Consider the following 15528-nt stretch of genomic DNA (forward strand, 5'->3'; position numbering starts at 1 on the left):
AACGTTTTAGGTTTGTTTTTTTTTTTTAACGTGATGATTTATCTAGTGATATTAATTTACGATGTGGGATGCAATCTCTCTAATTAAATTACGAATTTTAAGAAAAGGAGAAATGAAAAATGGCAGATGATTTTTGATCACTAAGTAATGGAGATGGGTTTGACACTGTGTTTAGGAAGTGGGAACTTTGCAGGAGTTTGCAAAGAGCCTCTGTTTCTCCCTGGCAATGCGGCTCCTTTGGGAGTTCTATGGGCTGGGCTTGGGGGTCTGCTTTCTCCCTGGAAGAATTTAGAATCCCCGTCTCTTGTCTATCCCCTGAGGCATGAGTTTCCCTCAGAATTAATCTTTAATTCGGAATTCAACATCTTCCGTAGCTGCCCACTTCCTGTGGGTGGTATCGGGGCTGCCACAGGGCTCGCCCCGACGGGGCACCATTCCCATCATAATTTCCGAGGGTGGCAGCCCCCGAGTTGTGCAGTGCACAGCTCTGTGCCGAGTCTCCCCGCCCCAGGCAGCCCTCCCCCCCAGCCCCGCAGAGTCTACAGCTTGAAACCAACCCCGAACGATTCCTATGTAATCAGATGCATTCTGCCTTCTCTGGCAAATTTCCTTGAAAAAGACTATTCATGTAGTGTTTTTGGCATGATTGTCCAAGAAAGGGTTATAATAAGCATCATCTTGAAGCCTTAAATACAGTCTCTGGTTCTGCAAATACCATAATGACAGACTCGCACTCTCAGTCCTAGGAAATTTTGTGGGCACTGGCGCTCAGAAATGTCCTAGGCATGTAAGCAAGCTTTATTCTTTTTTGTGTCTGAGATCCAAGGAGAAAATGGGGGACGGGAGGCGGGGGTTCCAAGTGCCAGTTCTCACGAGGCGCTCATGGAGCGGAGAGGGGACCTCTACAGCTGTGTTTCTGTGATGAGGAAGCCAGCAGAACACATCTCTGCGGGCTGCCTGGTGCCTCCGGGCTACGGGCTATGTGAGCGTATAATCGTACCAGGGTCACGTTTTAGCAACTTAGTGGGCAGAGGCGGAGAGGCCTGGACGGAGGGAGCAGAGAGCCTCGTAGCACGTGCTACCCGTGGTCAGAACACTTCGTAGGCGGCGCGGTCAGTAATCCCAACACGGCTGCTGCTGGAGGCGGAGGCACGAGGGGCTCGCGCGACGTCGGACCGGGAACCCGGGGACGTCAGGCCTCCACGTGCGTCCCCTCTCCCGCTCTCGTCCCCTCTGGAAAGCAGCAACGGGCCCGTCTCGCCCTTCCCGGGGCCCGAGGCACGTCGTTCTCATGAAATCAGCTCTAACGCTTGTTTCGAATCCACGCGTACTCTGACTTCACAGAATACAAAGGTGTTTGAGGAATTCGAGTAAAAGTACAAAGTGTCTAAAGCCTTCTCTGCTCGAGAAGGAAAGAAGGAAGGCCTACTTAGAAGATTTCTGTGGTGAGACTCCTTGTGAATCACACGTGGTTTGTAAAGCCAGCTTCCCCACACGCCAAGCTTCTACAGGCCTGCACGAAACTGCATTTTCCGAAGGGCTTCCTGTCGAAACTTGGGAATCCTGGAGAGCGGCTTCGCCTTTTGGGATTTTTGCAGAGAGGGACACAGTGTGGTGGCCCATGACTGGCTCTGTGGGGGTGGCGGGGGTGCGGTCAGGCCCTAGTGCTGGCACTGATACCGGCCTGGACAGCAGCATGCAGCGAAGGTTGGCCAGAGTCAGTCCCTGGGATGTCGCGGTCACAGCTGGAATGTCCGCAGCTTCCCAGAGCGTCTCCTTCTCCCGCCAGGCCACTCGGCTTGGGACTGAGGTCCATGAAACCGCTGTGGCCGGACCTGGGTGGCAGCCCCCCAGGGGCACGGCTTGGGAGGGGCAAGGCAGCGGAATCCCTCCCCTGGGCAAATTCTCCACGAGCGGCACCCTCGCAGTCATATCTACGCGGTGGTGGTGTGGCACATTGGTTGCTCGGGCTAAGGCGAAATTCTTTACTGGAAGCCAAGGGAAGGAAGGAAGGAAGGAAGGAAGGAAAGGAGGGAGGGAGGGAGGGAGGGAGGGGACAAGGGGGATGTGAGAGGGAAAGAGAAGAGCCGGCAGCCCCCAGCTGCCATTTTGCGCCAGGCCCTGTGCTCGGTGCTTGCGTGGGCCGAGCCGCGGTCCCTGTTACACAGATGAGGAGGCTAAGGCTCACGGAGGCTGGGCGACGTGCCCAGGATGCTGGAAGCCGTGGGTCTGGACTTCCGCGCCAGACCCGTGGGAGCCCAGAGCCCATGCTCTGCTAATGACGGGTCCCCTACCTAGGGGACCGTGCGGCTCCACGTGACCCTCCCGCCCCCACAAAGGCATGGTTTTGGGCCCTGTCCAGGGCCACAGACCTGTTCTCCTTTCTGCCTTTTCCGCCCCCGCGCACCCCCCCGCAGAGGCACGGCGGGACCCCACCCAGGCCCACGAGGTGCCGCATGCACTGGCCGGCCGCCCCTCTCTCCTTGCCCCGGCCCGATTTCCTTACACGGGGACAAGGCGGGGCAGTGACTCGTTGCTAGGAGAACACAGTCTTGCGTAGGGCGGCCTGAGCAGGGTGGCTGGAGGCTCTGACAATGAAACGATGTCCCCTGAGCCTCCAGAGGGCCTCGCCATTCACCGCTGTAAAACAAAGGCAGAGAAGGGACACGGGACCCGGGCCAGAGTGTAGACGGAGCTGGAGTGCAGACCGCAGAGCTTTCCAGAGAGTCAAGGGATTTGGGGACTTTCCTGCGGCTCTCATTTGAGCCATTTATGACGTGCGGCAAGTCCCAGTGTTTTTATTCACTCCCGTTATCACTGGGCGGCTTAACCCGGCCTTCACACAGGACGAACTTTCTCCACAGTGCAGGCCAGGCACGCAAAGGCCCCCGAGGAGCGATCGGCCCTAAGCAAGGACACGGCCCTCAGAAAGGCCCGGCTCGGTGTGCCGCCGTCTCGCAGAGGCAGGCCGCACACGGGGGGGCACTGCCACCTTGGGAGGAGAAGCAGCTGGAGAAACGAGGGGCGCGACCGAGCCCGGGCCCCGTCCCCAGGGACCCGAGCTCGCGTCCGTGTTTCATCTCGACGCTGCCTGGTAGTCTTTTCTCGGTTAATTCTCGCGTCCCGGACTCACAGCAAGAATCCGAATCCCCTTTTAAAGACAGCTCTTATCGCCATTCGGCTCCACAAGCACCATTCGATATTTATTATGTTTGGGGCCGTCTTCTAGACACCGTGTATTAACTTTGGTCTGGAAAGCTGAAGACTGAGAGGGGCTGCTTGAGGGAGGGAGGGAGAGAGAGAGAGAGAGAGAGAGAGAGAGAGAGAGAGAGAGAGAGAGAGAGAGAGAGATCCAAAAAGTCCCAAGGGACCCACAGGGCTTGGGGAACAACTGCTCATTCACACAATTTCGGCACCGTATATGTAGAAAGGGATCGGTGACATTGGATCAAGAGGACATTTAGGTTAAATGAAAAGAAATGTTATTTTGTTTCCAGCAGGTAATAAATTCACAGAACTCATTATCCAAGAGGGAGTTGAGCGTGAGCATAAAAAGTACATCAAAGAAGTTTCAGGGAAATTCATGGTCAGCTGATCTCTGTGTGGGGTGTCCCGTGACCCTGCGACCTTGCCGTCAGGAAGGACGCCCAGCGTTTTGCAGGGACTAAAGAAGGAGAACTATGTGCCCTTGGGCCTTGGGTTCTGGCCCAGGGAACAGCTCATGTAGCTATGGATTGTCCCGGATTTCTTAGGTTTGTGATCTTTCAATATCACTAACCTGAAATGGGGGAGAGGAGAGAAAGCAATCCTGGAGAAAGGGGGACTTTGCAGCAGTGGGGGTGAGAATCTCTCAGGCAACATACTGAACAGGAATTTTTTTTTTTTCCTGCCCTCATCCCAAAGGCCGACGCCCGTTTAAGACCACGGCAATGTTCGCAAGTGCACGCAGCATCTGCATTGCAAAGCAGCCGCTGGGCCACTTCGCTCACTGCAGTTTCTGCCCTCACGATTTTGTGCAATAGCAATTAGATTCAGAAATAGAAACAGTGACGGTGCTGGAAATGCAGTTGCTGAGCTATGAATCGTTGAGGCAAAAAAAAAAAAAAAAGTCTACGCACCCAAGGACTGAACATTTACTTATTTATGCCATAAATTTTTGAGCACCGACCCTGAGCCATGTGCTTGGGATACAAGGATGAAAAAAGACAGAATGTCTGCCTTCCGAGAGTTTAGCCAGCAGGAGAGATAGGTGAGCAGCTCCAGTATTGTGGGTGCTATGGGAACAAAAAGAGGGGTCGGTCTCCATCTGCAAGAGTCAGGAGGCGAGAGGTAAAAAGGGAAAGAAAGGGGTTCACGTGGACCGGAGAGTGTGGGACATTTGGAGCGGCGCTAGCATTCTCCGTGGGTGCGGCTCAGACTGCCTGAGACAAAGGGGTAGAAGGGGAGTCTGGGGAAAAAAAAGACGAGACGATGAAGACATCGAGGATGGGGGTGCAGGCTGAGGAGCTTGGGGGGCCGGTCCTGGAAGGGAAGCTGGAAAGAAGGATGATCGGATTCCAGCTGTAGGGAGGTCATCAGGGGGTGAGGGTGAAACGAGAAACGAGGACACATCCTGGGGAGCAATGGCTAGGGACTAAAAGAAAGCCCTGAGGTCATTCAAAATATAGGACTGATCAGCCTTGGTCACCAGAGGCATGTGGGGGAGGGAGACGAGGGAGTGACTCTGAGGTTTCTTTGAGCGGACGGAAGAGAAAATAATGGTTAAGTTTTTGATACACTGCACTTGCTTTCCGGACGAGGCAGCCAAACAGATACAATATCAGGCTGTGTACAGAGGTCCAAGGTCCTGAGAGAGATGTGATCTGGAGGGCCTGGGTTCCAGGACATCAGCGGACAGAGGGGAAAGCATGCCGAGGGAGAGGCCCCAGCACGAAGAGAGAAAAGAACCGAGGATGCCGCACCAGGGAGGACCAAGGGCAGCCAAGAGGTGGAGGGAGATACCTCGCCAGACGACCAAGGAAGGGCGACTTTTGAAGAAAAGAGAGCTATTCAACAGTGTTGAGCGAGGCAGTGATCCAGGAATACAAAGACTAAAAAGAAGCCGAAACTTCTGACACCCGGGTCATTATCGCTGACCAGATGAAAAAAGACTCTCTGGGGGACATACGGGGAGAAGTCGGAGGGTAGCGGGTCAAGGAGTGAATAAAAACCAGGAAGTGGAGACGACAGATAGACCTTTCCATCCAGAACTCAGCTTAGAAGGTACAGAGAGAGCCTGGAGGATGCGTCGAGGAGGAAAATTCAATGGAGGAGAGTTGAACATACTTATTTGCTCAGAAGAAGCAAACCGTAATGGAGATTTGAGACAGACAGACAGACAGACAGACACTGAGAGAGAGTCCGTCCCAGGGCAGACATTGGTTCAGCTTCGGGAGACGCTGCCAAAGCGTTTGAGCCGGTTTACATCCCACTCGCAGTATATGAGTGCTCTGGCTCTACAGTATTTTTAAATACAACTCTGTGAGAAATGCTTAAAACACTGAAAAGAACTGCTGCTGAGAACCCTCCGTGCTTCAGAAGTACCTGCTGACGTGCTAACAATCACGATGCAAATAACGCACCACCCTCTCCCCACTGAGACTTCTGTTATGGAGCTCCCGACTGGCCTAGTTTTACTAAGTTCTTGAGTATAAAGTAAGTGAGTTTTTAAATAAATAATCTCAAAATGTACGATGGTCACTATTTAAAAAAGGCTTTCTCCCCTTACATTCAGATTCCTAAAATATCATTTTAATAGTCAGTTATGAGTCTGATTTTCCCCGGGAGCTGGCAGAACTGCCCGATCCGAACAACAAGATGTGTACATCTCGGATGTCTCAGGAGTCATCGGCAATTCAATTATTTATTCATTTGTTTACTCTATAAATATATATTGAGCAGCTCCTCTGTACCAAGTACCCACTAGGGGAAGGGGGATGGGGAAGGGGATATCAGTGATGGATTTTATACCCAAAGAACTTAGTCTGGAAGAAGACATGGATACAATGAACTCTTTTAATTACCCCTAAGGAGAAACTGGGCCAAATTGCTTAAAGTCAAGGAACCTAGAGACCTAGACTCTGACATATTTATAACCTTTCCAGTTACTGAGGTGTTGTTCATGATATGAGCTGGCAGGAAAGGGCTCGAAGACACCCAAGAGAAACTCATGGAGCTCAGTGCCAGGCCTTGTTGGGATTGCTGATTCTGGCACAGGGCGCGACCAAGAACAGAGCCCCCCTGGGCCCGCCACACCAGCACAGAGGACCTACTCTGGGAACCACGGCTGAGGATGTGTGACCTTGGAACCCATGCATAGAGCATCTCTAGCTGAGCACAACTCAGGAGAGAGTGGGATGTGAACATTTTAACAGCTGAATTCCTTTTTGCATGTCAAGCTGCTGAAGAGTTTCATGCCAACTGTAGGCTGTAGCAGATACTGTTGGTTGTCGTAGCAGAGCCCAATCCCATTTTCCATCCAGATCTCTTTACTATTCTTGTCCACACCAGCTTCTATGGCCCTCCTCCAGGAAAATTGTCAGGGAAAGTGGACTGCTCTCTACAGCCTGCTTCTATGTTCATCTTAGAATGAACTACTTCATTGGCCTGCTTCGCTCTTAGGAGTAGCTGGGAGCAGAGTATTTCTATAGGCTGATCTAAATAGCAAGCAAAGAGTAGAGAGCAGAATCTGGTGAAGAATGTGGGCCAAGCCCACCTGAGCATTCTGTCTGTGGGTTGCACAGACAATTGACGGTCTCATGTCTATGTCTTGACTTACATCGGTCTGAGCTGCTGTCCTCCATGGCTGGTGCACGGCATCTTTCTGGGATCCCTTTTCACTATCTTCCAGGGGACAACTTTCACATGTCTCTTATGTCGCAACTTCTGTTGTATCTATCCCTTTGTTGAGAAATGCTGCATGAAAGACACGTTTTTGAGACTTTGCACATCTGAAAATGTCTTTTTTCTATCTTTGCACTCATTTGATAATTTGGCTGGGTATAGAACTCTAGATTGGAGGATATTTTCTTTCGGAATTTTGAACACATTACCCCATTTTCTTTTGTCTCATTTTTCGGGGATGCTATTGACAAGTCCAAAGCCATTCTAATTACTGATTCTTTGTATGTGAATTTTTCTTTCTCTGGAATTTTGTAGACTTTTTAATCCCCCCCCGCTTGTTGAAATTTTGTAATGTTACCTTGATATGTTCTATTTTTATCCATTGTGTTTGGTATTTGCTGTATTCTTTAAAGATAGAAACCTTTGTCTTTTATTTCTGGAAAATTGGGGGGAATAATTTCATTTGTGATTATCACTTTTCTGTTTTCTCTCTCTCTCTCTGGAACTCCTATTATTTAGATGCTAGAATTCTTAGACTAGTTTTTCTAAATTTTCTTTATCTCCAATTTTCCTATCTCTTTGACTTTTTGTTCTACTTTTTAGGAGATTTACTGTTGAATTTTTTATTTCTGCTGTTTTTCATTTGCAAGAATTCCATTTTGGCTTCTGAATGTTTCTTTTTTACTTTACTTTTTCCTCCCTTGGATTCGGTATCTTATTTCTGTTAAAATATACATACGCTTCAACTCTTCTCTCCTTGCGTGTTCTCAGTCTTCCACGTGCTACTTTTATTTCTGTTTGTTGTTTGTTTTGGTGTTTATCATTCCCATTGTCACCTCTCCTCAGATGTTTAGTAATACTAAGATATCTGATCCTGATTAAGAATGTGGGACTAGAAATCTGATTAGAAGCTCTTAAGTTGATTAAAAACTCTGGGTGAGTGGGTGGAGCTTTGAACCTTGTGCTGCAGTATAGCATTGTTGGAGACTCTTCTATGTTAGCATTCCTAGGGCTGTCCTTCTTGAGTTACAAAAATTTTCTAGGCACTCTAAGTGCTTAAAAGAGTGCCTTCCACATAGCAAATGCTCAATATGTTAGCTATTATTATTATGCTATTGCTGTTGTTGTAGAAAATTTGTCCACAGAGAAACAAATATATAAACAACTCAACTAATCAAAAAAGCTCATACCTTTGCTAGGATCTTCATAAGAATTTACAAAGATGCAATCATTCTCAGAGATTTGGGCACAAAAATTAAATGGTGGCTTTGATGTTTCATGGTTGGTAGGTAGATGACAGAGAAAATGAATGTAAGGAAGATACTTGGGGACAACGAAGGAGAGGATGAGAAGGCAGTCGACTGAGGGAGGATGTGGCTAAAAGAGATGCTAAGTGGCCATGGCGGCTTCCAGAAAGTGCTAGTGGTTTCCTCATTAAGCTGATATGCAAACACTCTCTGGCTCTGTAGTTCTAGTGGAATGGGTTTGGGCACACTTGGGGGCAGATCTGTTCATTAGCTCCGCAGCTCCTCCAGAAGCAGCCCATTTTGTAAGTGATGGTGCAAGAGGGCCAGCTCTGCCAGAGGAGAGGGGAATATTCCATTAATCTGGCTGTGGGTTATTAAACCACTCTTTCTTCCTGTCACGAGCAGATTGTGGTTAGCGCTGTGTTCTTTCTCATTTTCCTTTTCTGCCTCTTCTTCCCTTTCTACGGCCTGGGGAGGACAGTAAGGCTAGTAAAGCCTCACTGTTCTTAACCCTGGTGGGGGCTGGCCCATCTGGCCCTCGGTAACGGAAAGGTGCGCCCTTTTTCTCTTGCCCACGGCTGTTGGTGCCCAGCCACCTGGATGTCCCTTCCAGAAACCTGACTGCAGCATCCGCAGCACCGCAGTGCTGGGATGCTGGACAGTGGTGGGTCCCACTCGGGAGGTGAAGTAGCCTTTGGCAGGGGATCAGCTCCAAGAGTGATGGATTTCAGCTGCTCAGCATCTTCTTCTCCTTTGTCTGCCTCTCTCAATTCAATTCTAATAACTTAATTGGCACAAAGAGATGGAGAAAGCTTTGCCAAAGTCAATAATCAAGTTTCTGCGACTGGGATGATTCAATTTTTTTTTTTTTTGGCATTTGTTTTATGGAGATAAGAACTGTATAGTTTCATATTGTGTTTTATCTTTGGATTATTCTCTGGTCAGACAGATCACATTAGCGGGTCTGAGTCAGATCATTTCTCTCAGTAATGCTGCCTCATTATTTTCTACTTCTCACTTTGTCCTTGTTCGTTTCCATGTATTTTTCATAAATTTTTTTAATGATAAAAAAAATCATGTAAGCAAATATTTATTATCTGCTATGTCCTAGGCAGTGTAATGGGATATTGAAAGATACATATTCTTTTTTATCTAGAGCAGGAGAAAAACTGGGGCGGGCTATAAAAAAGTGACCAAATGTCGTTACTCTTCGATTCAGGGCGACAAATGACGGAATTCCTACATTAGAAAGGAAAGATGGCTGAGTGGTTAAGTGTGTGCGTCCCGTGCTCTGCCCTCTACTCTTTATGTGACTTTGAGCAAAGTTCCCTGTGCCTCAGGTTCCTCGCCTACAAAAAGGGAATCATAACAGTAGCACCTACCTCTTAGGGTTGTGGTGAGAACCATATAAGACTGAACATCAATCACTTAGAAGAAGCCTTGGCACTTAGTAAGCACTTAATAAAATGTTAGCTATTAGAATTATTGCGACTTACGGAGACAGTAATGGTTTTCCTGTTTAAGCATCTCCTCTTCACAGTAAGGACACAGAAAACCAAAGAGGTTGACTGGCCCAAAGTCTCAGATTGTGTCTTTAATTTCAGATAAGGATGTTAATTACTAGTACACCATGCTGCCCCCTTGGTCAACAGTGCAAGTTTTGATCCTGGAAACTCAAGCAAAATGTCCGATTTCTCTCTAGCCTGCCATGAAATGAATAACCCCTCACCGAATATGCTGGGAATTTGTTGTCTCCTAAGCACTTGATTTTCTTTAGGGTGTAATTATATAGACATCATCAGCATCTAGGTGAAAGATGGTGACTTTGGTTCAGCTGACTTGGGGATGGTGCAGTGGTTAAAAGCCCACGGTCTGGCACTAAACAGACTTGGTTCAAATCCTGGTTCTTCTTTTTTCATATGCTGAGTGATCTCAGGTAATTACTTAACTCTCTAAGCCTCAAGTTCCTCACCAGGAAATGTGGGTGGTAATGACGCTATCCCTTATTGCATCATCATAAGAATGAAATAAAATGGTCTGCAGAGAGCTTAGCCTGGTGCCTGACATATAGTAACACTCATTACATGGCAATTAATATGACTTTTCCAATAGTTTTTAAAGCTTTCTTTACTCCATGATCTCATTTTATCCTTAAGGCATCCGTCTAAGAGAAGAAGGAGAGATTGTTTTATCCCCATTGCCGAGCTAAAGTATTCATGGAGGTTAACTGAGGATCACAAAGCTGGCAGGTGGCAGTGGTGGGGCCTGAACACGCACAGGCATAGTGACTCCCAACCCAGTGCTCCTTCTCCTACAGATTTATACCTCAGGGAAGAAATGAACCCAAAGCCGTCCTCACAATTGAGAGTGGGGAAAAATAAAGAAGGAACTAGAAAATTGAATAAGGTCAGCATAAAGTGAAAATTATAGTGACACTTTTGCTAGACACATTGAACCAAAATATGCACGAATGAACCAGAAATGGAGGAAGAAAGGAAGTTCTATATAACTCCCAAAAGACTATAATAATAAACAAACAAGCAAACAGCCCCACCAACAAATCTGCATGATATCCACAGAGAGGAAAAAGCAAGCCAATAATTAGAAGTTGCCTTGTAAGTTAAGTTCAGGAGAATTAGCATAGGTAATTAAACCCTCATCGCAGATCCAGGCAAAAACAGACACAGAGGGAGGCGCGCAGAGGACCACTGAGCGAAGGATCAGATCGGAGCCTGCAAAGACTGTGCAGGGGTCATGAAGATGACTCAGAAGACGAATGTGCCTGTTAAGACAATAATTTTTGTACGCGCGTAACCGTAAGCCAGGGAACCAGCACATTCCTGGGGAACTGTTCGTCAAGCCGCGAACGCAGTCCGATGAGGATGGAGGGGCCCTCGTTTTCAGCAGACCTTTCTCCCCCCTCCCTCCCGAGAAGCCACGAATCTGAAGGAGGCCCTGCTCAGCCCTGCCGCGGACACCGGTTGTCTCTGTCAGAGATGGCTCTCTCAACTGACCCTGGAGCCGGGAGTGAGCCTGCTCACCAGCCAGCCTGCTTTCTGTGCCTTGCACGGTCTGGCTGGTCTACCTTCTCCCCTGAACCTCTCCCAGGCATCAGCCACCCCGTGGATGGGTGGACACCCTGAGAGCATTTGGCATCAGTTTCCCCAACTACTATTGTTCGTGCATGTGACGGGGGAATTACGGGATGAGAAGAAAGCTTGAATCAGGAGATGCTTCTTGTTCAGGATCTTGTTTTGCCAGGCACGGGGGTTAGAGTATTGGTGGCCACGCAAGAGACTGGAGATTTGCTTTCCCCAACTACGGACTTCAGTTACGGGGAGGACGCTATGTGCCAACCCAGCTGTGACATCAGGGGAAGAGCGAATAGAGAAAGTGCTCCTCCTCAAAGTCCTTGAGCCCCGCAAGTACAGAGGGTCGCCCCACTAATTTAAGCAGCTGGACCTACAAAGTAGAGGAGCATGGTCCTCCGGCCCCAGGGGACGGCTCTACTGTCAGTGGCTAAAATGAGACTTTCTTTTTTAGCCTTGCTAATAACTTTTTGTTGTTTTAATCGTTACTGTATGGGTGCAGTCTGATGCTTTCCTTCGCTCAACGAAATGTCCCGATTCTCCAAGTCGGCTGTCTGCTTACCAGGAGGGGCAGGAAGGATCGCGTGCACTGACTGTGCGCCCCAAACGGACCAGAGCCAGGTCCATTTGTCCTGTACCTCAGTGCCTCGGGCAGTCTGCCACCCTTCGTAAGTCTTCGTTGATCGACCCCCGGGGATTTTGCTATTCGGTAGTGTAAGGGGTGGCCAAGGAAGGTGGGCGTGGAAAGGGAAATGTAAAGCTCTGAGGAACAGGGGAGGAAGTCGGGCCTCTCACACTGAGGAAGTAAGAGCGGGGAGTACAAGGTTAAGGGTCGGAGACGGCTGCCCCGGTGAAGGAGCTGCAGCTGGCACTCCTGCCCTGACGGCGCGAGGGATTTGGAGCAGACCTGGTTGTGCATAGATACAATCGCTGGAGCGGTGGCAGCCGTCTTGCAACCACGAGGAAAAATGGCCAACACGGTGAAGACGGCTGAGCAGAAAGTACGGAAAAACCCCAGGTTCTTGCTGAGGTTGTTGAAATATTGAACTAACCAACCAACTACTCTCCTTATGAACCATAGCAAATGCTCTCTTTGTAAAGCCATTTCGAATTGAGTTAAAAGTGACTTGCTGGTCCCAGTATCCTATTTAATATAAGTCTCATGCTATGGAATCACCAAGAAACGTCTTAAAGTGAGATAATTTTGCTATTTTTGAGACAGACCCACCTTATAGAGAATAAAAATTCAAATGTAACTGGATGAATGACCAAAATAGGGGGGACTGGGTAAGGTCTCATGAGTTAACTCATATAACCCCAAACTGCAAAGTTTAGAAGGGACTTGGGGGGTAATTTAGGTGATTTTAAAACTCTGGCTAATGGATTCCTACAGTTATACAGAGATGCTTTAGTAACCTACAAATATTTGATTCAAATTCATTTGGAATTTTGTTTTATAAATTTAAAAAATTAGTTAAATATTTTACATACCAAATGTTTACATACTAGAGACAACCAACATATTAAATTGTTCTTTCAGTTTTATATGCTTCTGTGGAAACAGCTCCCATTGTAAGTGTTTTGCAAACGTTCATTGATTCAGAATGTTGCAGCTCTGCACTAGTCTTTTTATATCATTATTATTATTTTATGTTAATGCAGTCCTTCCCATTTGTTTATATAAAATTTTACACACGAGTATCAACTATTGCCTGCGTGCACCCTATGAAATTAAATGCCAGGTAAAATATACTTTTGCTCTGTACCATGTGTGACCACATTACGATAATTAGTTTTAAAATAACACTCGAACAATGGTTGTGGTAGAATAACTGTGTTGCATTAGGCATAGTTTTAGCACCTATTGTAAGACCTGAATGCTTTTCTTTTCCTTTTAAAGGCCGAGTAAGTTCCTTGGCAAAGTAAAGCTTCCAGGTTAATGCTAGATCACTGGCCAGAACCTCAACTCTTATTCATACACGGCACTTTTTCTCTGAACAATAAAGATTTACTTGGTTGAAGAAACTCTTCACTGACTCCCTTCCTCGAGATGGGACATTTGCCAGGCGAGGTATGAGAGCAGGTCTTATGTGCTGTTATTTACTCCACTGTGGAGTAAATGTCCTCACACCTCCCCCTCAAACTTTCCGTCCTAAAATTGCAGGGTGAACGAACTTGTATATTTGCAACCACTCATCTGTGTGAATAGAATTCTCTCAACGCTGTGCAACTAAAACAAAATTTAACAATATGTTGAAGGAAGAGGCTGATATAAGACTGCAACTATCATTGGTTTTCCTTGTTTTCAAATTTCATGTATTCAGTGGGAAAAAAACTTTCTGCATGTAGTGACAAATAGATGTCACAAAACTAAATTTATGGAGTAAATCGATGGTAATGTCCACAGCTGCCATATTTGATAGGCATATTGGACAACAACTTTAAAAGGTTTTTCCAGCTCGTACAGAGCAAATATTAGAAAAGCATTTATGAACAAGGAACAGAAACTCTGTGGCTTAAACAAAGAAGGGTTTGTTTCTCTCACATGACAAGGAGTCAGGAGGTAGATGGTGCTGGCGATGGTTTGGCAGCTCAACAATATCAGAACCGACATCGCTGCAATTTTCTTGGTCTTTCTCTCGTGGGTTCAAGAACACTGACATAGGTACAGCCAGCACATTTGCCATTCAGACAAGAAAAGGATCTGCCTCCTTTGTCCTTTCTATCAGGAAAACGAACAGCCGCAGAAAACTCCTGCAGGCTTCCACATTTATCTCACTGCCACCCGGTCACTTCTAGTGCAGAGAGGCTGGGAACGTACTTAGCTCCGCCGGGCTTCCTCAGCAAGGTGGGCAAGAGGAATGAGGTTAGGAATGGATGCTGAGTCAGGCAATATACTGTATCTGCCACAAAGAAAAACATATTTTCCAGGCTGCCTTAGGCAAATGCTCCTTTAGAGTGCCAAACGATATTGGCTTTGACAAATTTAATACGTAGGACGCCCATGCATCCGTGCGGCAACATCTGGTTATTGCTTACGTATGGTGCATCTAACACTGCACTGGGTGTGGAAGTTTCAGAGGTATGCTTGCAGAGGCTTCCCCCATCTAAAGATGGAAGAGTTGAGCTTGCTAACCAATTTATCACAGCGCTAAGGACTCGTGGGAAATTCTCAATCTGTCTTTTTGTATAAACAAAAGGGCTGGATCTCTAAGGACGCTGCAGACTCTAGAGTTCTCTGATTTTGCGTAAGCAATGATTTATTAAGATGTTCTTTGTCCTACTTCAATGTCACTGTCAATGTGACTGTCAGCAGCATGTAATGACCCATATTTTCCAAGAAGCTGAAGCGGTCATTACATTAATTTGATATGATGGGAGCAACCAGAATGTTGCACGGGAATTACATTTTAATGGGTAGCAGCGCTACAAGCTTTAGAAGCAAGGACTCATGGTAGAAGCTGGGAAAAGAAAGGGGGAAAAAGCAACATAAATAAAAAGCGAGAATTTAGAACTTGAAGTTAGAATTAATAAGTAGTTTATAAACATGAACTTCTGCCCTTCTAAGATGCCATCTCTGGTCAGATACCTTTTCAGGGACAAGCGGCATGCCTCTTTCTGAAGGTAGTCGCTCTTCACGCAACTTCAGGTGCTTATCCTGAGCGACCACGTAGACACAGTCCTTCATACAGCTGACAAACCTTCCATAAGCATCTATCACGTTCCAAGCACTAAAGCAGGTCCTTGAGACACAAACATGATCCTGGCCTTAGGATGCTATGTCTACTGGGAAAGATGCACGCTTTGACTAAAAGCTGAAACTCATTGAGGCAAGTCGCCATTCAGAACTGCGAACCAAATGCAGGGGAATTACTGAGGAACCAAGGATATCTGAGTCAGCTCTGCCTGGTCTGGGTCAATCGAGGAGGTACAGGACGGGGAGGGAGTGGGTGGTGGAGGAAGGGGAGGAGTCGTCACAGGCAGAGTCTTCTCGAGAGGTAACTTTTGGGCAGCGGGACAAGAGCAAAGGCATGTGAATATGTTTGGAAAACTGCATGGCATTTTGTGCATCTTCTAGAATACAGTATGCATGGGGGAGAATGGTGAGTGAAGAACTTGGAGAATTTAGCGTCTTTGGAAAGTGTTTTAGGTGACTTGCATACAAAAAGGATAGGTGTAACAAATTCAGGCCAAACTGTGCTGGATATTGGTTTGTCTTGGTTTCTTTCTGCGACCAGCTTCTATTTCTACTACCAGTGCCCTTTCTTAAAGGGGCTGGAAGCCTGGGAACTACTCGCCCCTGACTCCTG

The 15528-nt window shown here is 47.2% G+C and overlaps 1 protein-coding gene across 5 annotated transcripts in view; it reads right to left on the reverse strand.

The window, feature by feature from the left end:
• Positions 1 to 15528, reverse strand: part of MAB21L3 (mab-21 like 3) — a 103580-nt gene that overhangs the window by 11802 nt on the left and 76250 nt on the right. For 2 of the 5 annotated variants that reach the window (XM_036235045.1, XM_036235044.1), the window contains one exon: positions 6818 to 6954. The exons of the other annotated variants lie outside the window; for them this stretch is intronic. The gene's annotated coding sequence lies outside the window, so the exon portion shown is untranslated. The remainder of the gene's footprint in view (positions 1 to 6817; positions 6955 to 15528) is intronic. 5 annotated transcript variants of the gene reach the window in all.

The sequence above is a fragment of the Rousettus aegyptiacus genome, unplaced genomic scaffold (assembly GCF_014176215.1).
Source record: "Rousettus aegyptiacus isolate mRouAeg1 unplaced genomic scaffold, mRouAeg1.p scaffold_m13_p_17, whole genome shotgun sequence".
NCBI classification, from domain to species: domain Eukaryota; kingdom Metazoa; phylum Chordata; class Mammalia; order Chiroptera; family Pteropodidae; genus Rousettus; species Rousettus aegyptiacus.